The sequence below is a fragment of the Vicia villosa genome, linkage group LG6, assembly GCF_029867415.1.
Source record: "Vicia villosa cultivar HV-30 ecotype Madison, WI linkage group LG6, Vvil1.0, whole genome shotgun sequence".
Taxonomy (NCBI): Eukaryota; Viridiplantae; Streptophyta; class Magnoliopsida; order Fabales; family Fabaceae; genus Vicia; species Vicia villosa.
Window position 1 is genome coordinate 59,772,733 of NC_081185.1, and position 26,998 is coordinate 59,799,730.

At 38.5% G+C, this 26,998-nt stretch overlaps 1 non-coding gene across 1 annotated transcript; it reads left to right on the forward strand.

Moving 5' to 3' along the window:
- Positions 1 to 24,037: 24,037 nt before the first annotated feature.
- Positions 24,038 to 24,144, forward strand: LOC131615381 (small nucleolar RNA R71). The gene has a single exon (XR_009287798.1). It is a non-coding gene; the product is annotated as a small nucleolar RNA R71 (small nucleolar RNA).
- The last annotated feature ends 2,854 nt before the right edge of the window (positions 24,145 to 26,998 follow it).

Below are 26,998 nucleotides of genomic sequence, written 5' to 3' on the forward strand. Positions count from 1 at the left end.
GTTCGCAAAAAAAACCGAGTTACAACAAGTTGTGGAATCCGGATTACCAGAGATAGGTGATGAAGCTGCATTAACTAATGCACAAAAAACAAAAAGAGAAGCTTTAAAGTTAAAGGATTTGAAGGCATATAATTACCTCTTTCAAGCCATCGATAAAGCAACCTTAGAGACGATTCTTTGCAAAGACTCCTCCAAGCAGATTTAGGACTTTGAAAACAAGGTATATGGGAATTGCAGGGCAGAGCGTGTGCAACTGCACGCACTTCGAACAAAATTCAAAACTTTGTGAATGAAAACAGGCGAACCTTCCGTTGATTATTTATGTAGAACAATGGCAGTGGCTAAAAAAATGACAGTTCATGGATAAAAAATGTAGGACATTGTCATACCCTAATTTTGACCCACCCTGAGATGTCACATCTCCAGATATTTCATCAACTCAAGACAAATACCCAGAGCAATCACTTGTTTACCAAGTACTCATACTAGAGTTTTCAAAGGATCAATCAGTGAGAAATTAATTTTCAACACAATCATAGGACTCAGGGTAATTCATTCACCCACCTATAATGATCAAACACCAGTCATCAAGACTCAAGTTTCCTCAGGTCACCAAACTAGGGTTTTGAGCCTATCAAGGACTGGAATCAGGGCCCATATTTGGGAAACACTAAGAAGCTCCAGGGCATCACTCAACGGGCCTAATCATCTTCAAATGATCCTTATGTCAATATCCAATGGAAATTGTACTTCAATTCAGAGGCCACAGTCATTAATTTCATCTGGCCCAAATTTAGGGTTTTTGACCTAATTCACCTGGACAATTGACTTTTAATCAGGGCATGGTTCCATAACTCAAACCATGACTCAACATCTTCCAAGACCTCAATATTATCCACTCATATCATTCATTTGATGAGGATAGCTTGATTCACTTGAAATCTCCAGAATCACAGTTCACCTGAAAAAGTCAATTGTACAACACCACCTTTGACTTTTTGAGTTTTTGGTCAACCATGGACTTTTAAAGATTGAAATCATCAATATATGGTTATTGAAGTCATTTGACCAAGAAAAATCAAGAAAATCAATCGAGAATCAAAAAGTCAAAGTTTAAGGTTTTTTTTCAAACTTTGGGAGGGAATATCTCAAAATTTCAAGTACTAACTGAAGAAAACTTCCAACATAAAAGTTGTAGATTTTGGTCCACTAAACAACTTTGTCACATATAATTATTTTGCAAAAGATCAGCCATTGAAGAGATATGAAGCTTCAAAGTTGCTGCATAATGCATAAATGGCGGAAACCCTAGTTATTCTCCAGCTTCAGGGAGTGTTTTCACCAAATTCCAAGAAGAATAATTCCAAGGACTCAACTAATGAATTGAAGTACATGTTTAGGGCTTTCCAAATTGTGCCCAACCATCTCCAAATTCATTTTGAGTAGAAAGTTATGCGTGTTCAAAGTTGGACATTTGAAGTTGTTTCAAGCCATGACCAATTTTTGCATCTTACCAATTCTATGCAGATGCTCCTACTAAATGGTTCTACATGACACCTAATACATCAGTAGAGATGCCATGTATTCGTTTTCATCATTGCATAAGGATTGAAGAATATTCCCAAAAACAAAGACATGTGATTATGTAATGATTACATTTGGAAATTTATGGCAAATGAGTGAATCACCAAAGGAATCTCCTCCCAACCAATTAGAGCTTCCTTCTGCAATAGAATTTTCCCCTAAGATCATACAAGATTGATGGCTAGTAGTTGATCAAGTGGAATCAAAATTGTCATCATTGCATTTTGTATATTCTTTGAATTTCTTCATAGCCAAGAAACCAAAATGACTTCACTAAGCAAGCTCACTCCCTCAACTACTCCGAGCTCTTTTCCTATAAATAGAAGTGCATACCTCAGTATTAATCACACCAAAGAAACAGAGAATTCTTGCTTTCTCACTCTCTCCCTTTTGCTTATAATTTTCAAAGGGTCTTTGGCAAGAAGAATCGATTTCTTCAAACCAAAGCTTCTCTTTTGAAAGTAAGCCTTCAAACATCTCAAAGAGGTTCATTAGAAGTGATCCAAGCACCTATAACACTTCTGGAAGTGGAGGAACACCATCTTCACTTTCATTTTGGAGCAAAGTTAGTTGGGGTAGTGTAGAACAATTCAGAGGGTGTCAGGACGTGTGAAGCATTCAGACACGTTCCTTAGGATGTGGTGAAGCTATCCAGATGCTCGCAGCTCATCTGTAAGTACACAATCACCACCTTCCATTTCTACTTGAAGCTCAAGTAAGAGGGGTCAGGTAGATCAATTCAGAGGTATTCCAAGTGAAGTAAGTGCCCAGAAAGCATCAACAAAGTCCCAGGAAGCTTTTGCAATCATCCATTCCCTCTGAGGGTCTCCACCATAGCCATCAAGCTTCATTTTCAGAGGTAGGTTTTCAAACTCTAACTCTTCAATTCTTGTACATATTTCATTAAAGCTCGATACCAATTTTGAAAATTCTAGTAAGACACACTCGATGTCTTACTAAATGTTAGGACATCCACAATTACACAGCACAGATAATTATAATAGAACAACAAAAAACCAATAAAGAACACACATAATTTTTTACCCAGTTCGGTTCAAACAACCTACTCTGGGGGCTACCAAGCCAAGGAGGGAATCCAATATAAGAAAAATTAATTAGGAGTTAAACTCCCCCGTTTACAACTCTTCACTTAAAACATACCCAATGAAATTCCAACCTATTCCTAGACCTGAGTATATCCACTCACTCCCCCTCAATCACAGCAGTGATTACAAACAAACATAAACAATTATAGAGGGAAGACACTCTTCAAAAACACACCTTGATATGCTTAAAAGCTTCAATCAAGAGACACACACTCGTGCTTAAAATCTTAGAGTGACAATTAACACACACAACCTATTCCAACGCAATCATCAAGGACAATTGCTTGGATCACAAGAGACAGCTACAGAACTACGGTTCTTCACAAAACACAAAATCTTCTGTCTGCGTTCCAAATTAGGATTACAGCCTCTTTATATGCAGATCTTGGGCCTTGGGCTTTTTTAGAAACAAATTAGGGTTAACCAAGTTAACCTAATTTACATGCCATCTGATTGTTACAAAAAGTGTTGTCAGCATGATCCTATGGACAAAATATTCAGCACACAATAAAAGGTTTCCTAAACTGATAATTGAGAGATATCAGGAAACACGTTTAATACAAAATAACGGCTCCTGCTATCACACACAGATGTCATGACATCGGTCATGACATTCACTATAGAACATGTATTAGCTTAACACATATGTAGCATGCATAACATAATGTCAACCAGGTATGTTTTAGCATAAATACAGCCAACATGAAAACACCTTCAATCTCCCCCTTTGGCAAATTCTTGGCTAAAACAACCTGTCACACCATATCAGAGAAATACTTGCAGCGAACACAAAGTAACCAAAACACAATCAAGGCAAGCTAATACAATACAGACAGCATACATGACTACATAGTGCTCAAACAAATCAGACAACAGCCACAAGAGCAGCACAAACACGAACAAATCAACATAAAAATAAGCAAATTAGAAATTGTTGATCGGACACCACCACCATTCTTGTTGTTTTGGGGTGACACATTTACTACTTCTCCCCCTGTTTGGTCCCAAAAGTTGCCAAAGCCCACAAAATGTCTTCTCCCCCTGTATTTTGTTGTTGTTGTTGTTGTTAACTCTATGATTCCTCAAGGACGTAGAGTCCAAACTTACTTCGCAAGTTTTGAAACTGTGTAGCATCAAGAGCTTTTGTGAAAATGTCATTGATTTTTTAAGAAACATTCTCTTCACTCTCGTTAGAATCATCTTCAAGATGCATCATATGCACCATTCTTATTCTTGCAACATGCAGGATCCTGACAAGATTAGTCACTTCTGTATGCTTGTGTGGACAAGACATTATTTTGAGCGAGATGAACAGAGATTGTTGAGGCATCTCAATGAGGTGAGTTAGTTCTAAACCTTTTTCTGTGGGAAAATTGCACTTTGTGATTACACTAGAGTTATTGTGGTGGGATGTCAGCTGAAGGATCCTGTTGTGAACTAGGAGGATCTTCACATCTAGCTTATTAACAACACTTAAATCAGTAGTTGACCTTTGCATAAGGTTCTGTTTGTCCTCCACATAGTTTTTGATGTAGCAGGGCATAGTTATGACATTCCACTATATATTCTTGTGAGATACACTTTAGTGTGTCCAGCTCAATTTAAACTAGCCTAAAAGATTTGTAGGATTCATACCTGTCATCAGATTCTCATCTTCAGTTGTGATCAGAAGAATCCTGCTTTCCTTGCTTTCTTGATTTTTCAAGTTTGGTTGTGGGTCCTATGCTCTTTCCGTCAAGAAACTTGAAACTTGGTCTATCCCTAGTGTCTCTTCTCTCAAGTGAACTTGACTGTTGATAGATACCTTCCTTGAGACAGTGTTCAGAGCAATGCCCTTCTTGAACAGATGGACTTCCCTTGTCATATCTCTAGTCCAGATGTCATTGGGTGCTTTTGTTAAAATTTTCTTTGATCTTCTAACAGCTCCTGGAATTTGATTTTGTGCAATAATTTCCCTTTGAAGAGTTTTTGAATATTTACTGTAGAAAATTCACCAATCCCGGAGGCTTTCTTTGTCTCAATTTTCACAATTCGGTTCTCAGCAAATTTTGATGTTAAGACATTTGTTTTGACATTGACTTGCTCTGCTGAGACAGTCGACTCACTTCCTTCAACAATATCCTTCATGACTGTTTTGTTCTTGTTTGCAATCGGAAAACACCTATCCTTTTTGTAATGTTTTTTCTTCTAGATTTCCTTTTTCTAGAGCTTCCTGCTTCCTTTACAGCCTCCTCCTCATTTTTGTTATGACTTGAGTGATTAGTGTTCACACGGGTCTTTCGTTGTGATGGCTTTTCCTTAGTCAGGTTTTCCTGTTGAGGGGTGATCGGAAAATAGCAAGTGTACTACTTTTGTTACCGATGTAGTTATTAAAATGGAGTTGAATCCAAGTATCGATCACAAGGACTGCGAATAAAGTACAAGCCAGTACTGAATTTCAATTGAACAAAAAGCTATTGTTGGGTTTTTGATTTGCTTGATGAAACTACTAACTGTTTATAATTAAAAACGATAAGTAAATGATTATTTGGTCCACAAATGAGAAAGCATGCTAAGGTTGATGTATAAATCTTATGTAACCCCTTGAAAACACCGTTGTTCATGAAAAGATGTTACCACAATTGAGTATCAATTCTATAAAATAGTTTTCCCTAATTCCTTAGTAGAGAACTTCTTAATACTTAAAAGTCAATTTCAATTCCTCAATAATTGATTTTAGTATTAAGGCATTATGCATCGTGTTCTAGAATGGATGATCACTATGGTGAAATCCTTATTCCTAAGCGATTTACCGGTAATGTTTTGATTCAAAACGCATTAGAGTGGTGTGTCAAGCCTAACCCTAATCATAGATCAACAAAATATTTTCCAATACAATGAAGCATGAAAATCTTTGAATCATAAACTCAAATTATAAAAACATCAAATTCATCACAACGGTTTTAACAAGTCATTACATGAAAAGATTTAGGGACATCACCCTAGCATAAAATAGTTTAGCTACTCATAATGTTTAAGAAAATAACAAGAGTAATTGAAGTCATTACAAGAAATTATCGGTTGATATGATCTCCAATCGCGAGTGCTCTTGAAGATCTCTTCCAAAACCCTTGACTCTTCTTTCTCTGTAATTCTCTATGCTCAATGATCCAAGATGCCTGGTTCCTTCTTCCTGTTAGGTTTTAGTAGTGTTGGCAGTCATCCCTCGTATCCGAAAGGTCCAAAATACCCTTAATGAGTAAAAGGCTTTCAAAATATCACAAGTTGGAAATCTGCCCGCGCCTGCCAACACGGACCGTGTGCAGGAACACGGGTGCCCGTGTTGGTTAACTGCTCCTTTGCCAAAAAATCATTTTCTGCTCAGCTTTTCACACGGACCGTGTGCAGGAACACGGGTGCCCGTGTGAAACCTCTGCCTAGCCTTCAAGAATGCTTTTCCATCCACTTTTTGACACGGGCCGTGTGCATGCACACGGGTGCCCGTGTTGACCTCAACTTTGGCTCTTTTGGCTTCTTTCTCCGCTCGTGCTCGCCATAAGTTTCTACCTCTCCCATGCATCAACCTGGCCACACACAAACTAACAACCAACGCATAAAACGGCACTTGAATAATACTCAAAACACACTAGCATGCAACAACATCACACAATCGAAAACAAGAAACTTACTTGAAAAACATATGACAATGCCACTTAGTATTACCAAGATTGTTAATTTCGGTCGGAAAAAGATGCGGAAACTTACTAGAAATGGTGACCGATCACAACCCCACACTTATCTCATTGCTTGTCCTCAAGCGATGTATCGAGGCAAAACAGAGGTCACCACGAGATTCTTTTCTCCACAACACAATCAGGTTTTTCGCAAGATTCCTTCACTTAGCAATCGAGTTTCTGATTTCCTTCTTCAACTATCAACTGCATTCTCACTTTCGAGCACGTTTTCACCTACAAGCTCTTCACACTCTCACCAAATCTCTCCGGGTTAAAGTGTCTACACTCACAGTATCAAGGCATGCATATTACTTTCAACTTTGAATAAATTCTCAAATCACTACACACACGGATAGCACACACTTCATGAGGTCTTAGGGTTGTATCGAGGCTTGGGTTTGGTGGGTAAACAAGAAACGGGATAACAAATGGTTTGGTGCTCGGCATTTATATTGGATTCACTTCTCTACTTAATCTGATTTGAATCGTAAAAGTGGGGTTTGGACCTTATCCGGTCTTTCTCAAAAGTGGGCAAAGGTAAAGATTATTCTTGCTTTGAATTTTTAAAAACCTCTTTTTTTTTTTTTTCACAAGATCCATATTCATCTTTTCTCTTTCTTTTTTTTTCTTTTGAGATCTCATTTTTCTTGCCCTTTTTCAATAGTTTACAACCCCACACTTAGATCCTTTAGTGTCCTTAAAGTGATTTAACATGAATGTCGAGCGATAACATGAACAATGAGAATGCGGGTGGTAAAAAGAATAACAACAATGAACAAAACACGCATTACGGCTCAACAGGGGGTGACGATGGATATGATGCATACGGGATGGCTAGAAAGGCTCGGGGTTACAAAAAAAAAAAAACTTGCCTCAGTGTGCGCTTTCGTAGTGTGCTTGTGTTATGAGAAAATACGCAAAATCAAAGTGAATAGTGCCATACCTGACTGAGCTCTCATAAGGATGTTATAAATTTGGCTCTGACATCTCACCGGGTAGGTTAAGCTTGCATGCTTCACAGTGCTCTAGGTGTCCTGCAATTTCCTTTCATCTAAAGTCTACCATACTCCTCTCTTGGTTCAGTGTCGGCTTCTTGCGTCCTACCTTCTTATCTTTGATTGTGTCAGCTTCCGTAGTGCCTGCAGAGATTAAGTGTGGAATGTGTTGTTCAACCACTACTGTTAGTTCGCTCCCTTCCGACTTGTATCCTTTATCTGGTAACACCATGGCAGCACTACAAACTTGAAATAAACACAATAACAGAAAGACAAAAGAAAATGGTTCAAATTAAACAAACTAAACTATGAATTCAAAAAGGAAAGCAGCGCAATAAAGCAAATACAATAAGAACCTCCCCCACACTTGAACTAAACATTGTCCTCAATGTTTTAGAACCAGCCTTGGAGAGGTTGCTTTCAGAGGTATTGCATTCCAACGATCACTTCCTAGCTTCCACTAGAGATGCTCTCTTTTATTTCCTGAAAATAAAACAAACAAACAGAAAAATTAATTATTAAAACCGTGGGTTGCCTCCCACGAAGCGCTTCGTTTAACGTCGCATGGCTCGACGGTCCATTACCCTTTATTATGGAGGGTATTTCCTTTTCCAAACCTTGTTGCCTGCCACTTCCGCAACCGCGAACTCATGGAGATGAAAAGCCTGGATAACTTTTCTCTTCAATTTGCTTCCCACAATTTTCTCTACTTCTTTAGCTTTCTTAGGACTGTTGACAGCTACATAAGTTGGTTCCATCATAGAGGCTATGCTAGAAACTTTTTCTTGGAGATTTTTAAGATTTTTGTCTTCTTGTTCACCTTCCGTCATACCAGTTGAGGTTTTCTCATTCACATCTGACCTATGTTTCCTGACTCCTAACATTTTCAAGGTTACTTCTTCATCAAATGATTTCAGCGTTAGCGTCCCTTTTTCAATGTCAAAATTACAGCGGCCTGTTGACAAAAAGGGTCTCCCAAGAAGGATAGGAGTTTCTTCATCTTCCGGAATGTCCATGATGTGGAAGTCAACAGGGAAAACAAACTTATCAACTTCCACTAGTACATCTTCAGCTACCCCATAGGATTTCTTAACGGTGTGATCGGCGAACCTTAACTGTGTCTTACTTTCACTAATCTTTTCTAATTCAAGCTTTTTGAAAATGGATAAAGGCATTAAACTCACACTAGAGCCAGAATCGAGGAGTACCTTTTTAAATGCTATATTCTTGATAGTGCATGGTATCGCCACCGCCCCAGGGTCTTTCCTCTTAATTGGGATCTTTCTTGCTGAAGAGACTATACCACACTTCTCGATTACAATTTTTGGTTCTCCTCCTAGTGATCTCTTTTTCGCCAACACCTCCTTCATAAATTTCTTATACAAAGGCATGTGTTCAAGTGCTTCAAAAAAAGGTAGATTCACCTCTAACCTTTTGAACAATTTAGTGAACTTCTTAAAGTCTTTCTCTTTTGAATTCTTCTTTGTTACTCTTGAAGGGAAGGGTAGTTTAATTACCGGTTCAGCATCTTTTTTAATTTTTTCTTCAGCTAGTTTAACCGGTGGTATCACCACTTCTGGCTTTCTTGGGTTCTCTCTTATTTCCAAATCTACCTCTATCACCATAGGGTCATCTATCTCTTCTTTTTCTTTTTCCGATTCTAACACCTTTTTACTCCTTGTTGTAACAGCATTGATCTTCTCTAGATTTTTCTGATCTTTCACAGTTTCGTTCGGAAAGTTTCCTTGTGCCTGTAGAGTGAGATGTTGTGCTATTTGACCCATTTGAACTTCAAGATTTTTAATCGAAGCCGTGGTGTTCCTGAGGTTGGCTCTTGTCTCTTCTTGAAACTGAGAGTTTTGGGTTGCCACTTTTTCAAGAGCGATCTCCCAATCTTCTTTCTTTGGTACCTGTTGTTGAAATTGTTGAGGATGATGTTGGAATTGTTGTTGATATGGAGGTTGTTGGTATGGTTGTTGTTGCGGACGATATTGTTGCCCCTGTTGTTGGTATTGTTGAGTCTGAGGTTGATATGGTTGTTGTCCTTGAACCGGCTTCTGGATGTTTCCTTGCTGGTCTTTCCATGAAAAGTTCGGATGATTTTTCCACCCCGGATTATATGTGTTGGCATAAGGATTATTCTGCCTCAACATATGAATCTGCTCAACCTGTTCTTTCGTTGCCACACAATGCATAGCAAAGTGCGGTCCACCACATATTTCACAAAGAACCGCTTTAACTGGTTCCACCTGTGCCACTGTCTGAGTTCCAATATTCATCTTTTTTAACCTTCTCTCTACCTCTGCAGCAATCTGATCCTCCATCTTAACAACCTGCTCTGGCAACTTCAAATCAATTTTTCCCTCCGGTTGGCTCATGGTTCGATCATACAACTCAAGATGCTCGTTAGCAGCAATTGCCTCTATGATCCTTTTCATAACTGTGGCTGTAGCAAAATTTGTTGAACCACCAGCAGCGGTATCAATAAGCTGCTTTGTCTTAAGTCGCAACCCATTCACAAAATTCTGCATTTGCTCGGTAGCGTCCATGTTATGAGTAGGACATGCAGTCAAACACCTTTTGAACCTCTTGTATGCATCCCCCAATGATTCCCCCTCTTTTTGTTTGAAATTTACAATGTCGTATCTTTTTCGGATGAACACCGACGCAGGAAAATATTCATTGAGGAATGCCGTTTCCATCTCTTGCCATGTTGTGATACTTGCAGCCGGAAGTGAGTAAAACCACTCCTCTGCGTCATCAGTAAGTGTAAACGGGAACATAACAAGTCTCTTGGCTTCCTCTGAATGACCTTCGATCTTCAACGAAGTTGTCGTAGTGAGAAATCTCTGAAGATGCTTATTTGCATCCTCGTTTATTCTTCCTGAGAACGGCTTGCTCTCTAACTGGCGAATGGTGGATGGATGCAATTGAAAATGTGCCACATTCACAGGTTGATTAACAATAGTCATCCGGTTGGGGTGAGCATTTGCCCCTCCATAGTCCCCTAACAATCTTTCTGCAGGAGGTTGATTTCCAGCCATGTTAACTGGTTCCTGAACTACCTCCCTGTCAAAGTCAGAGTCGCTGTGCTCCGAGTGCACAGACACTTCGTCGTCGCTTTCCTGATGTGGAACACTAAGACTTGCACTTGGTGCTGCCAGTCTTTCAAGTCTTGCCTTGCGGCGTCTCTCGTGCAGAGCTCTTTCTGGTTCTGTGTCAAAGGAAAATTTAGCTGAGGTCTGACCTCGCATAAACAGTTAGACAACAGTTAGAACAGATACAAGACTGCAACGAAATTAAAATTAACAGATAAAAATAAAATTTTGGTCGCAGAGCAACAAAATTTCAATTGACATAAAGTTCGGCTTATAGTTTGGCAGTCCCTGGCAACGGCGCCAAAAACTTGATCGGAAAATAGCAAGTGTACTACTTTTGTTACCGATGTAGTTATTAAAATGGAGTTGAATCCAAGTATCGATCACAAGGACTGCGAATAAAGTACAAGCCAGTACTGAATTTCAATTGAACAAAAAGCTATTGTTGGGTTTTTGATTTGCTTGATGAAACTACTAACTGTTTATAATTAAAAACGATAAGTAAATGATTATTTGGTCCACAAATGAGAAAGCATGCTAAGGTTGATGTATAAATCTTATGTAACCCCTTGAAAACACCGTTGTTCATGAAAAGATGTTACCACAATTGAGTATCAATTCTATAAAATAGTTTTCCCTAATTCCTTAGTAGAGAACTTCTTAATACTTAAAAGTCAATTTCAATTCCTCAATAATTGATTTTAGTATTAAGGCATTATGCATCGTGTTCTAGAATGGATGATCACTATGGTGAAATCCTTATTCCTAAGCGATTTACCGGTAATGTTTTGATTCAAAACGCATTAGAGTGGTGTGTCAAGCCTAACCCTAATCATAGATCAACAAAATATTTTCCAATACAATGAAGCATGAAAATCTTTGAATCATAAACTCAAATTATAAAAACATCAAATTCATCACAACGGTTTTAACAAGTCATTACATGAAAAGATTTAGGGACATCACCCTAGCATAAAATAGTTTAGCTACTCATAATGTTTAAGAAAATAACAAGAGTAATTGAAGTCATTACAAGAAATTATCGGTTGATATGATCTCCAATCGCGAGTGCTCTTGAAGATCTCTTCCAAAACCCTTGACTCTTCTTTCTCTGTAATTCTCTATGCTCAATGATCCAAGATGCCTGGTTCCTTCTTCCTGTTAGGTTTTAGTAGTGTTGGCAGTCATCCCTCGTATCCGAAAGGTCCAAAATACCCTTAATGAGTAAAAGGCTTTCAAAATATCACAAGTTGGAAATCTGCCCGCGCCTGCCAACACGGACCGTGTGCAGGAACACGGGTGCCCGTGTTGGTTAACTGCTCCTTTGCCAAAAAATCATTTTCTGCTCAGCTTTTCACACGGACCGTGTGCAGGAACACGGGTGCCCGTGTGAAACCTCTGCCTAGCCTTCAAGAATGCTTTTCCATCCACTTTTTGACACGGGCCGTGTGCATGCACACGGGTGCCCGTGTTGACCTCAACTTTGGCTCTTTTGGCTTCTTTCTCCGCTCGTGCTCGCCATAAGTTTCTACCTCTCCCATGCATCAACCTGGCCACACACAAACTAACAACCAACGCATAAAACGGCACTTGAATAATACTCAAAACACACTAGCATGCAACAACATCACACAATCGAAAACAAGAAACTTACTTGAAAAACATATGACAATGCCACTTAGTATTACCAAGATTGCTAATTTCGGTCGGAAAAAGATGCGGAAACTTACTAGAAATGGTGACCGATCAAGGGGTATTTCTTTTGGAAGATGGCTGAGTTTCGGGGCAAGAGAACCTCAAGTGACCTAACTTACCACATTGATATCACCTTTTGGCTGAGACAGGTGTGTGTTTTTCTGGATGCGGAGCCTCTTGATTTACCTTCTTTCCCTTCTTCGTGTCTTGCACCTTTCCCTCTAGATCAACAATGTTCATCATGAGTTTTACTCTTAATTCTTGTAACAGGGCATAAGAATTTTCATATATCATCAGTCTCTTGCTCAATTCTCCATTAGGAGACACATCTTAGAGTATCCAGTAGCTAGTTCTTCGCTGGTGAGTTCTTCAATATAAGTCTCATCATCAGACTCATCCACTTCTTTGATCGCGACTTTACGTGTCTATAAATCTGATAACTGCAAGTGCACAATCGTGTCGTGTAGTTTTAAAAGATATTGAATCCACAGGGACTATGAATCGATCTACCGTTATCTAAGGTTACTATGTAAAGCTAAGGCTACTAATATCTTGGTTGTTTCTAAGGGGAAATGTGAATTGTGAATTCTAAGAAATATAATAATAAACAGATATCAGTATGTATTTCGTCTAACTTAGGTGATCCGAAGGTCCATTGGCTATGGTTATTATTTAATTAAAAATCTTTATTAATTTTGTCGTTTAAAAGTCCTCCTCTCAAACTCTCACTCTGTTGATTTAGACTACAATCCTAACTCATAATGTACGCTCTCGCCATCCCATTAGATTTAGAAAATATTTTTGAAAATAACATAGTTAATAAAATGCTCGCTTTATGAAGACGTTATCTACTTAAATCTCCTAGTCTCAAACTCTCGCTCTGTTGACTCGGATCATGCTAGTATTCCCTAACGTACGCTCTCACCATCCCGCGTCGGGTTTAAAAACACTTTTTGAAAATAAATAATTTCCAATCAATTTTAATACGCTTTCGCCATCTTTAAAACTAATGTCCTATGTCTACTATCCAGTTAAAGATCTCAAACTCTCGCTCTATTGATTTTAACCTTTGTCGGAGTTAAAATCTCAAACTCTCGCTCTATTGATTTTAAGACTCTATTAATTCAAATTAGAAATAAAACCAAAAACAAGTGATAGTTAATAAAACATATTTATGCCAACTTATTTCGGATCCCACGGTTAACTTTCTTTACATATCGATATCTTAATTAATTAGCCAGACATAATGATACCGTTAAGCATGCATAAATTTGTTCGGTTTATAATAAAAGGCATATTAAAAGGCATACAATATATCATGCAATTAACTAATATAAAGACAGTAAATAAATAACCTGAAAAAAATAAATCTGAAATAAATCTGGATCTTGGAGTACTCGAATTTCCGCCACAGAAAAGCAATGAATAAAAATGCAGAGAAAAATAAATGCTTAAAAAATGAATTCGGCAGCACTTCGTTAGCAAAAATTCGGACCCGGAGGACTGAAGTATCAACTTCCTTTTATAGGTGAGGTTCTGCAGTTTGGTTCCGTGAATGTAGGCACCTTTGACTGGGACTTGGGAGACGCACGTCTTCACTTCTTTAGGAGAGTTGAGAAACAGACTTGAGACGTGTGTCTCAAGTGGAGATATTTTAGGAAGACTTGGAGACGGACGTCTCCTATTGGTGACGTGGCAGAGAGACGTTGGAGACGGGCGTCTCCACGTGCTGAAGTGGTCTTTTCCAGCTCCTTCGTGGGATGGGCTTGATCTTTAGGACTTTGGGTATTCTTTGCACCCCTATATTCACTTCAACACCTCTCTTTTGTCTTTTAAGAATAAATAATAATGATTTTTGCTCCATTATGAATGCAATACCTGAAACATCGTAAATACCCGCATAATATCATAATAAAACAATATAATTAAATGAAAATTCTAATAATATCTATGGATTTTAAAGCTAAATATACGATATAAAATCGTGTTATCAAACTCCCCCAGACTTGAACCTTTGCTTGTCCTCAAGCAAATAATAAGAAAAAAACAGGAGGACAGTAAAATGAAAACGCATGTCCGCCACGTCATTCGGGTCGTAGTCAGCCACAGAGTGTTATCGTCGGAAACTTATGAGATGAATCCTAGCAATAAACTTACAGAGGCGACACTAGACAACTCCTAGCATGCATACCAATCCGAATCATGCTATCATAGCTCGACCGTGACTTATCATCTTGTTTTACCCGTTTCATTCGTGCACAATCACATTAAGCCCATTATTTTGACACGCACATAGCAGAGTAGCCGGTTAGTGACTATGGCCCTTTTTATGGAGTTCTGGCACAATTATGTGGTATACTCCTTTAGTGCTCATTTATCGATTGTGGGGAATCGAACCAAGGTCCTTCCTACCAAGTTCAGTACCAGATAACTTCTGAGCCAATCAACAATGAGTTTATTTTTTTAATATTTGAGATTTGTAACCGTTAGGTTAAATGATCGTGTGAGGATCACCTTACTTGGTATGTACATTTCCATTGGCAATTAAGCATATAATAATTATATGGATCATACGCTTATGTTCATCGACTCTCTGCGTAGTTGGTGTCTAAGACGGTGCCGACTGCTAGAATAAACTAATAAGGGTTACTTCAAAACTAAAGTCAATGGTTTCGGTATAATGGGTATTCAAATGGGTTACGCATACTTGGGGGTTTTAGAGTGTCGAGACGATAAGGGTGTTATCTCGAATTTTTTCTCTAGTTCCTATATATCTTGTAAGAAAGTAGCTTCGTACTATTCAAACGTGCGGGGTTATGCGTTCAGAAAATGTTGTTATGGCTCAAGAAAATGGAAAAGTTATAATAGGCACGGGAATATGCATATAAGACTTAAAATTTCATAAATATGCTTTATTGAATTTGAAAAGAAACGTTACAAGGAAAGGAAATAAAAGAAAAATAATATTAGAGCGAGTAATACGACTTCCCCAGACTTAAAATTTGCAGTGTCCTCAATGCATAAGAACTACTCCTTGTTGTTGCGGTTGCGAGAACTGCTTGCGCCTCTGGTGCAAACACATCGACGTCTAGTAGGAGAGCCATTTGCACGAAGGTTGAGATCATTCAATTGCGTAGCAATTTCTCAATTGCGCCTCTTGTTCCATTTCATCCACCGGCTCATTATGATGTTCAGGTTGGTTTTGATGAGGATCTTCAAGAATGATCCTCCAACGCTGAATATAACGGATGTTGATTTGCTCGGGGCACGGTAGAATGATGTTTGGAATTAAAGTTTTGTTGACCACCAAAGTGAAACGACCATCGGGTCGTGGTGACACCATGTGAGAGTCACGACAGTAAGTGAGATCGAGGGACTACGTAGGCATCATGTAATGGGAAAGGGAGGTGAGGTCGTCTGCGAGGCCTAAGGCATGTGCCAATGTGGTAATAATGCCTCCAAAACAGAATGGGTTTGTAGCGGGGGCGTTGATGCATCCTTGGATGTGTTGGAGCATAAATGGTGCGGCATTGATGCGGATATTATTTAGTGCACAAAATAAGAAAAATAACTCATTTTGGTTTACCTTGTGGTTGTTGGATCTTGCAAAAATTGTGTTATCGAAAACACGTTGAAAATAACGTATAGCGGTATTTTGAATGTGGGAAGCGTGAAGATTCCTCCAACCGATAGCACTTTCGTCAGTTAGATTAAACCATAATTCAAAAGCAAGTTGCTCCTAATATTGGCCATTGAGTTCTTCAAAAATGTTGCGACGAGCATCTGGTTCATTAGAAAATTCCAAGTACGTATCAACTTCTTCTTGATCCAAATTATATTCACGGTTAAACATCCTAAATTGGACGTTACCAGTTAAGAGTGGTTGATCAGAAGGAGTGTTGTAGTTGAAAGAGCTTAAGAACTCTAAGACGAGTGGCTCATAAGTAGGTACGGGTTCGGTACAGAGGTGGTGTAGGCTAGATTTTGTGAGTAAATGGGTGACACCATCTGTTAAACCCAAAGTTTCTAGAAACTCAGTGTTCACGAATTTCGTGGGGACAACTGAACGTTCATAGAAAGAAAGAAATTTTATTTGTTGAGCAGCATCGTTGTCCTCTCGAAAAATAATTTGTGATAGGTCGGAAGGTGGTCTCTCAGGGCACACACTTCGGATGATTAAACATGGAGGCATGGTGTTTATGGATAAAAGAAATGTGTGGAGAATGGGATGATAGAAAATGGTTTTGAGGTTGTGAAGAGAAGAATGGTGATGGTATGAATTTATAGTGAGGTTTGTAAATGGTGGAGTAAAGATAGAATTAAGTCGGATTTATGGTGGTGTTGAAGTTTGAATGGGTGGAAGAATAGGAAATGATGGAGAGTTATGGTGGTGATGATGGAGGGATGAATGTGGTTTATGGTGTTTTAAATGGAAGAAATTATGGGGAAGAGAAAGATATTGAATGATGAATTTTGTAATTCAAAATTCAAAATGGGAGTTATGGTGGTTCTGCATGGTCAAGGGGACAGCAGCTGCCACACACTCTTGGGAGACAAGCGTCTCAGGTGGGTTGGCTGCAAAGAGCCACAGAGGTGGAGACGGGCGTCTCCTATCCTAGGCATGCAGAGAGGTGGTCCCACAGAGGTGGAGACGGGCGTCTCCTATCCTAGGGGTAGTGTTTCGCGTGTGCATGCTTTTGGTCATATGTTCTGACAGGTATAATGAAACATGTGAATAGTACAGAACAGTGACATGGTTTAATACTATAAACAACAAAATGTTGGTGACCAAGCTGAGTATATTATATGCAGTCATGAATATATATCAGCCAATAGCAGCAGAATAGATAAAACACAGTAGCAATGTTGAATAAAATATTGCATTTCGAATTAAAATTGGGTACTGAGTGTTAATAGCAGCCAAATGAAAAATGCATAAAAGTAAACTCTAAACTAGAAATAAGAAATAACTAAAACTAAAAATATAAATCTAATATTCTAAAAGTCAACATCTAGTCACTTTTGTTTTGCATATTAGGAGATATAGAATAAATGTGCTTGATGACTTCGTCGAAATGAGCATTAACGGTGTCAATGAAATTGAAGAAGTGCATTTGTAGAGTGTGTATCTCGTCGCGCATATGCTGGACTTCGTGCTCTAGTGCATCTATAGCTTGGCCATGTGTAATCGGATGATAAGCATGCTCGATCCTCGGAGGAGCATTTCTCGGGGCCACGGATGCAGCAGATGCAGCATGATGTTGTTGTTCAGGCTCGACATCAATCATATCCTCGGATTGATCTTCTTGTGAACCAGTAGGAGTCTTAGGCTCATATTTAGGAACAGGTTCATCTTCAAGCATAGGCTCATATTCAGGCACAGGCTCATCCTCGGGCATAGGTTCATACTCAGGCACGGGCTCACCTTCGGGAGGATTCATGTCATAGTATCCAGGAGGAGTGTCAGGTTCAGAGTCCGATTCTGCTACATGCATATCATCATCAAAATGTTCATAGGCTTGTGGAGTTTCAGGAGATGACTCTCTATTAGGAATCTGACCATAATAAAGCCAATTAGCAGGTTGTGCACAGTCTTCCTCGAATTCGGTAAAGTGAACTGATCCACTACTTGGTTATCAATAAGGAGCTCAAACTGATCAGGGCCAAGGTTTCCAATGATACCTCGATTGAAGCAGAACTGAATGTCTATGGAGTTATAGGAACCAAAAGGTGTCAATCTAAGCAGTGGTTGTCTCAGTCCTATAGCATTTGCAATCATAGTGACGAATCCTCCAATCAGAATAGGTGAAACTTCGTCTTGCATGATGCGCTTGAAGTTTGCTAGCATAAATGTAATAGCATTGACCAGACGATTCTGAGAAGTGCAGAACATGATGAACAATTCTTCTCTGGAAACTTCGTAAACGTTCTCAGGTTTACCGAAAATGTAGTGAGAGATAATCTTATGCAGGTATCTGAAAGCAGGGTTATGAATGTTCTCGGATTGAAACTCATGCTCTTCAGGATTATCGTTTCCAGTAATCTTACCCCAGAAATTCTCTAGCTCTCGGTAAGCAAATAGTTTCTCTTGAACTGTGGTGAATGCATCCGCTCCGTTAGGAATTTCTAACATAGCAGCAAAATCACGGACGCAAAACTGATATTCCAATCCAAAAATCCGAAAGAGAATAATTCCTCTCCTCACTCCTTGTCCAAAGTTAGGTAGATAAGTCAGTGAACTCAAGAACTCCAGAGTGAGCTTTCGCTAGGTACAGAATTTGCGGAACAGGTGAGAACCGGTCCAACCAATTTGGTTCAGCAAGTACATGACACTTTCTTCAATTCCTAACTTCTTCATAGTCGGGTAATGAGGATAGCATGTGAAATCCATTGCCTCTGAGCTAGCTTAGCATATCTCTCTTTTCATCCTCTTCCTCGGAACACAACTTCCATATTGTCAACTTCTTCCATGTTGATAAGTTAGTAACTAGATTAGCCTATAAGTTGGAAAATATGAAAATTAAGTTAGAATTTTGCTAGTGTTGAAAAAAAGAAAATTAAAAAGACATAAAAATTAAAAAGATGTAACAAAATAACAATTATAATTATAAAAAGATAAGATTTTTATAACAATGATTAAAATAGTAATTATAATTATAATAATTATTATTATTGGCAAATAAACATAAAAATAGAAAAATGAAAAATATAAAAACAAGATAGAATAAAATAAAATAAAATAGTTTAAATTAAAAGGATAAAGATATGAAAATTAAAAAAATTAAAAACGTGGGTTGTCTCCCACTAAGCGCTTTGTTTTATGTCGTAAGCTCGACGATTTAAATGAAAATCATTTTTTCGAATGAGCGGGCAGCTCGTCAAGTTTGAAAAGTTGAATATTTTCATCGTTCTTGAGACTATGGTAATGTTTAAGACGTTGCTCATTTACGACAAAAGGTTCGACCGTTTTTCCTCTAATTTCTATCGCTCCGCTCGGAAAGATGTTAGTAATTTCGAAAGGACCAGACCATCTAGAACGTAGCTTTCTAGGAAATAATTTTAGTCTAGAATTAAATAATAGGACTTTATCGCCTATGCTAAAACTTTTCCTAGATATACGTTTGTCGTGCCATTTTTTCGTTCATTCTTTATAGATTTTAGCGTTTTCGTAAGCGTCTTATCTAAGTTCATCTAATTCGTTTATGTCTAGAATGCGTTTTTCGCCAGCGGTAGTGTAATTTAAATTTAATGTCTTAATGGCCCAATAAGCCTTATGCTCCAATTCTACTGGGAGGTGACATGATTTTCCATAAACGAGTTTGAATGGGGTGGTTCCTATTGGAGTTTTGAAAGCTGTTCTATAAGCCCATAAAGCTTCATTTAACTTGGATGACCAATCTTTTCTAGATATAGCAACAGTCTTTTCCAATATTTGCTTTATTTCACGGTTAGAGACTTCTACTTGTCCGCTTGTTTGTGGATGGTAAGGTGTCACTATTCGATGATTCACTCCATATTTTCGAAGAAGTTTTTCGAGGATTCTTGAAATGAAATGAGATCCACCATCGCTAATTACCAGTCTTCGTACACCAAACCTAGGAAACATGACATTTTTAAACAGTTTGATTACTACTCGTGTGTCGTTTGTAGGAGAAGCGATAGCTTCTATCCATTTTGAAACATAATCGACAGCTACAAGGATATATTTATTTCCAAATGATGATGGAAAGGGACCCATAAAGTCTATTCCCCAGACGTCAAATACTTCTACTTCTAAAATGCCTTTCTGAGGCATTTCGTCTCGTCTTGAGATATTTCCAGTTAGTTGACATCTATCATAGTTTATAACGGCAAAGTGAACGTCTTTCCACAGGTTAGGCCAATAGAGTCTAGATTGGAGGATCTTAGCACAGGTTTTAGACGTGTTTGCATGTCCTTCATAATGGGGTGAATGGCAATGCGTTATTATACTTCTTATTTCTTCCTCAGGTACACAACGTCTAAAGATTCCATCGGGGCCTCTCTTGAAAAGAAGGGGGTCGTTCCATTAGTAATGTTTCAGGTCATGGAAGAATTTCTTCTTCTGTTGGTAGCTTAAATTAGGAGGGAGTACACCAGCGGCTAAATAATTTACGAAATCCGCATACCAGGGTGTAACGGTCATTGCAAAGGTGGTTGCGGCAGGTTCGTTGGGAGCATTTCGGGCCTCTCTTGAAAAGAAGGGGGTCGTTCCAATAGTAATGTTTCAGGTCATGGAAGAATTTCTTCTTCTGTTGGTAGCTTAAATCAGGAGGGAGTACACCAGCGGCTAAATAATTTACGAAATCCGCATACCAGGGTGTAATGGTCATTGCAAAGGTGGTTGCGGCAGGTTCGTTGGGAGCATTTCTTTCTAATTAAGCTATAAGCTTATCGTAAGGAAAATCATCGTTAATAGGTACGGTTTCTGGTTCTAGGTTATCTAAGCGAGAAAGGTGGTCTGCTACGACGTTTTCTGTTCCCTTCTTGTCTCTTATTTCTAAATAGAATTCTTGCAATAGCAAGATCCATCTTAAGAGTCTCATTTTAGCATCCTTTTTAGTTAATAGATACCTAATAGCGGCGTGGTCGGTGTATATTATTATTTTGGCTCCTACTAGGTATGAGCGGAATTTATCCAAAGCGAAAACTACAGCTAAAAGCTCTTTCTCGGTTGTAGCGTAATTCATTTGAGCTTCGTCCATAGTTCTACTTGCATAGTAAATAACGTGAAGTTTTTTATCTTTTCTTTGACCTAGGACAGCGCCTACAGCGTAATCGCTCACATCACACATTATTTCGAATGGTTCAGTCCAATCAGGAGGTTGCATAATGGGTGCAGAGATTAATGCTTCTTTAAGGGTTTTGAAGGCTTCTAAACACTTGTCATCAAAGACGAAATCGACGTCCTTCATTAATAATTCGGTTAACGGTTTAGTTATTTTCGAGAATTCTTTGATGAATCGTCAGTAAAAACCAGCGTGTCCTAAGAAACTTCGTATTTCTCTAACGGTTTTTGGAGGTTTTAGGTTTTCAATAACTTCTATTTTAGCTCTGTCTACCTCAATTCCTCTATTTGACACTATATGTCATAGCACAATCCCTTCTTGTACCATAAAGTGACACTTTTCCCAATTTAAGACTAAATTAACCTTCCCGCAACGTTCTAGAACTTTTTCTAAATTCGCAAGACATCCCTCGAAACTTTGTCCACATACGGAGAAGTTGTCCATGAAAACTTCCATAATATTATCTAGGAAGTCGGCGAATATTTCCATCATACATCTTTGAAATGTCACAGGTGCGTTAAATAATCCGAATGGCATTCGTCGGCAGGCAAAGGTTCTAAAAGGGCAGGTGAAAGTCGTTTTCTCTTGGTCATCAGGATGGATTGCGATTTGGAAGAAACCAGAGTAACCATCTAAGTAGGAGAAGTGAGAAGTTCTAGCTAAGCGTTCTAACATTTGATCTATGAATGGCAGGGGAAAATGGTCTTTACGGGTGGCTTTATTTAGTTTTCTGTAATCTATGCATATTCCCCAATCAGATTCAACTCTTTTGGTTATAGTGTCTCCTTTCTCATTCTTTATCACCGCGACTCCTCCCTTTTTAGGTACTACATGAACAGGACTAACCCATTTACTATCAGATATGGGCTATATTATCCCAGTTTCTAATAGTTTCAGATCTTCCTTCCTAACCACTTCGCTCATGATCGGGTTAAGTCTCCTTTGATGTTCCTTAGAGGTTTTCGAGTCTTCCTCAAGCATAATTCGATGCATACAGACAGAGGGGCTGATTCCTTTGAGATCAAAAATCTTATAGCCTAAAGCTGTTGGATACTTCCCTAGGACTTCTAATAATTTTTCAGTTTCAATCGGTCCTAAGTCAGCATTGACTATTACAGGTTGTTCAAGTTTGGTGTCTAGGAATTCATATCTTAGATTCTTAGGAAGTGTTTTGAGTTCGTCAGTCAGTTTACTAGGGCAGGTGTAGGATCAGGTGTTAATGCTAAACATTCGGTTAAACTTAGGTTTTAGTTTTCTTCTTGCGCGTTGTTATCAGATGTTTTGGTTATTGGGATTTCTAGGATTTCAGGGTTTTCGAGTGGTTCGATCTTGGTTTCTCTGACGCATTCGTAAGTGATGTCCATGAAACAACATGTGTCGTCAATTGCGGGCGCTTTTAAGAAGTGAGATAGAATAAATTCAATCTCCTCTTCTCCAACTTCGAAGGTTAGTTTTCCTCGTTTAACGTCTATGATTGCACCAGAAGTTGCTAAGAATTCTCTTCCTAATATGATTGGGATGCTAGAATCTTCCTAGATATCCATGATGATGAAATCAGTTGGGATGTAGAATCGACCTACTCGCATAGGGATATTTTCCAACATTCCTACAGGCTATTTAACTGAACGGTCAGCTAGTTGAAGAGACATTCTCGTGGATTTAAGCTCACCTAGTTTTAGTTTCTTATAGGTCGAAAGATGCATCAAACTAACACTAGCTCCTAAATCGCATAAGGCTTTATCTATAACAATTCTTCCTATTACACAAGGTATGGAAAAACTACCAGGATCTTTTAGTTTGGGAGGCATGTTGTTTTGAATGATAGCGCTACATTCTGCGGTAAGCGTTACAGTTTCGTTATCCTCGAGTTTCTTTTTGTTTGAAAGAATTTCTTTTAGGAATTTAGCACATGAAGGCATCTGAGTTATAGCTTATGTGAAAGGTATTGTTATGTTTAATTGTTTCAGAAGTTCTACAAACTTTTTAAATTGCGCTTCGGTTTTAGATTTAGCTAATCTCTGAGGTTACGGGATAGGTGGTTTAAAAGGTGGTGGTGGCACATAGGGTTTCTCTTTCTCAGATTCCACTTTGGTGTCTTTTTCATTTATTTTGGCGGTTTGATCATCAGTTGATGTCTTTTTGGTTTCCTCTGGTTCTTGTTGTGACATGGGTGCGTTTTGAGTTCTAGGATCGATAGGTCCATCGTAGTTCGTTCCACTTCGCAGTGTAATCACATTCGTATGTCCTTTAGGATTAGATTGTGGTTGAGCAGGAAACGTGCCAGCAGAGGCAGCAGTAGGTGCTTGTTATTGAGCTACTTGTGAGATTTGCGTTTCTAGCATCTTGTTATGTGTAGCTAAAGCATCTACTTTGTTTGATAATTGTTTTAGTTGCTCTCTATTATGAATGTTTTGATTTAGGAAGTCTTTGTTGGTTTGTTGTTGGAAGGCTATGAAGTTTTCCATCATGATTTATAGATTCGACTTCCTAGGGGCGTTTGGACCAGCTACAGGTGCTTTTTGATAGCCAGGAGGGACAACAGGTGCTTGTCCAGGTGCGTACAACGCATTGTTGTTCTTATACGAAAAGTTTGGATGGTTCTTCCATCCAGGGTTGTACGTGTTAGAGTAAGGGTTTCCTTGAGTGTAGTTCACTTGATCAGATGGAATACCTATCAGAAGTTGACATTCGGCAACGACATGTCCAGTTAATCCACATATCTCACAGTTAGGTGCTACAACAGCCGCGGTGGCTGAAGGAGTGATGGTTAAGTTCTTGATCTTTTGAGTTAAAGTGTCTACTTTAGCGTTAACGCGGTCTATACCACTTACTTCGTACATTCCGCCTTTGGTTTGGGTTTTCTCTAGAGCAGCTCGTTCTCCTCCCCATTGATAATGGTTTTGTGCCATGTTTTCTATGAGGTTGTATGCTTCATCATGGGGTTTGTCTATTAGAGCTCCGCCAGCTGCGGCATCTATAGTTATTTTAGTGTTATAGATTAGACCACCATAGAAAGTATGGATGATCAACCATGGTTTGAGTCCATGATGAGGGCATAGTCTTAACATGTCCTTATATCGTTCCCAAGCTTCGAATAGTGATTTGTTATCTTTTTGGGTAAATCCGTTGATTTGTCCTCTTAGAATAGCAGTCTTGCTAGGCGGAAAATATCTAGCTAAGAATAATCTCTTTAGTTCGTCCCATGTAGTTATGGAATTAGAAGGCAGGGACTGAAGCCACGCTCTAGCTCTATCTCTCAAGGAGAAGGGAAAGAGGCATAATCGAATAGCTTTAGAACTAACGTTGTTAGCTTTGACAGTGTCGGCATATTGCACGAACACGGATAAATGGAGGTTAGGATCGTCTGCAGGGCTTCCAGAGAATTGGTTCTGTTGGACAGCTTGTACCAATGAAGGTTTTAGTTCGAAATTGTTCGCCTCAATCGCAGGTAGTGCGATTCTTGAATGCGGTTCAGCTCGTGAAGGAGCGGCATAGTCTCTAATAGGGCGAAGAGCAGCCATCTCTAACTTCGGGGTAATTTGATTGATTTGATCAGTAAAGATCAATTCCTGAGAAATTGGAATTGGTGTTACTTCGGGAAGATGATAAGCTCGACGTCTTACGTTAATAAAACGTTCGATCTCGTTAATTCGTTGTATTAATTCTCCTCCTTGTGAACGAGTATTTGGCATACAATCGTTCAAAGAAAAGGAACAGAATTGCCCTAGTCTCTACGGTGTAACAGTGAGTTACGATATCGACTAAAATAGTCCCCGGCAACGGCGCAAAAAACTTGATCGTGACTTTACGTGTCTATAAATCGGATAACTGCAAGTGCACAGTCGTGTCGTGTAGTTTTAAAAGACATCGAATCCACTTGGACTATGAATCGATCTACCTTTATCTAAGGTTACTATGTAAAGCTAAGGCTACTAATATCTTGGTTGTTTTTAAGGGGAAATGTGAATTGTGAATTCTAAGAAATATAATAATAAACGGATATCAATATGTATTTCGTCTAACTTAGGTAATCCGAAGGTCCATTGGCTATGGTTCTTATTTAATTAAAAATCTTTATTAATTCTGTCGTTTAAAAGTCCTCCTCTCAAACTCTCGCTCTATTGATTTAGACTACTATCCTAACTCATAATGTACGCTCTCGCCATCCCATTAGATTTAGAAAAGTTTTTGAAAATAACATAGTTAATAAAATGTTTGCTTTATGAAGACCTTATCTACTTAAATCTCCTAGTCTCAAACTCTCGCTCTGTTGACTCAGATCATGCTAGTATTCCCTAACCTACGCTCTCGCCATCCCGCGTCGGGTTTAAAAACACTTTTTGAAAATAAATAATTTCAAATAAATTTAATACGCTTTCACCATCTTTAAAACTAATGTCCTATGTCTACTATCCAGTTAAAGATCTCAAACTCTCGCTCTATTGATTTTAACCTTTGTCGTCCTTAAAATCTCAAACTCTCGCTCAATTGATTTTAAGACTCTATTAATTCAAATTAGACATAAAACCAAAAACAAGTGATAGTTAATAAAACATTATTAAGCCAACTTATTTTGGATCCCACGATTAACTTACTTTACATACCGATATCTTAATTAATTATCCAAACATATTGATACGGTTAAACATGCATAAATTTGTTCGGTTTATAATAAAAGGCATACAATATATCATGCAATTAAATAATATAAAGGCAGTAAATAAATAACCTGAATAAAATAAATCTGAATTAAATCTGGATCTTGGAGTACTCGAACTTCCGCCAGAGGTTGGCTGGATCGTTCTTCAGAAATTATTAGGCGTACAATTTAAAGGCAAGGAAAATAAAAACTAAATCTAACGTAATGTTAGATCTATAAAAGGTTCACAACAATTTCCGGTGTAGAAATTGTTATGAGAAAATAAAGCAACGAATAAAAATGCAGAGAAAAATAAATGCTTAAAAAATGAATTCGGCAGCACTTCGTTAGAAAAAATTCGGACCCGGAGGGCTGAAGTATCAACTTCCTTTTATAGGTGAGGTTCTGCAGTTTGGTTCCGTGAATGTAGGCACTTTTGACTGGGACTTGGGAGACGCACGTCTCCACTTCTTTAGGAGAGTTGAGAAACAGACTTGAGACGTGCGTTTCAAGTGGAGATATTTTAGGAAGACTTGGAGACGGGCGTCTCCTATTGGTGACGTGGAAGAGAGACGTTGGAGACGGGCGCCTCCACGTGCTGAAGTGGTCTTTTCTAGCTCCTTCGTGGGCTGGGCTTGATCTTTAGGCCTTTGGGTCTTCTTTGCACCCCTCTATTCACTTCAACACCTCTCTTTCATCTTTTAAGAATAAATAATAATGATTTTTGCTCCATTTCTTCTTCTTTTCGCTAATAGTCTCAATATGAACGCAATACCTGAAACATCGTAAATACCCACATAATATCATAATAAAACAATATAATTAAATGAAAATGCTAATAATATCTATGGATTTTAAGCTAAATATATGATATAAAATCGTCTGGATTCTTGTTCTGGGAACAAGAACTTTCAAATTGATAGTTCTTTCTTGATCTTTTTCTTTATTTTTTTCTTTGGCCATGGGACAAGTAGTCAGTGACTTGGAAATTTTAGGCTCCCATAGATAACAGTTATTCTCAGATCTGACTCCTTTCATGACTTCTTCATTTTCTTTATTGTTAACAATGCACTCTTCTTTAGTGAACCTGACATAAAGTCCTTCATCACATAGTTGGCTGATGCTTATAAGATTTGCGGCCAGTCCTTGTACAAGTTAAACATTATGTAGATTAGGAACTCCCTGACCTTCTATCTTTCCAACACCTTTGACTTCTCTTATATCTCCATCACCAAGAGTCTCATAGTTGGTTCCCTCAAGTTTGAGGTTTACTAGTGAGTTCTTGCTCCCAGTCATATGATTTGAGCAACCACTGTCAAGGTACCAATCTTCTTTGGCAGGCTTTCTAAGAGAGGTGTGTG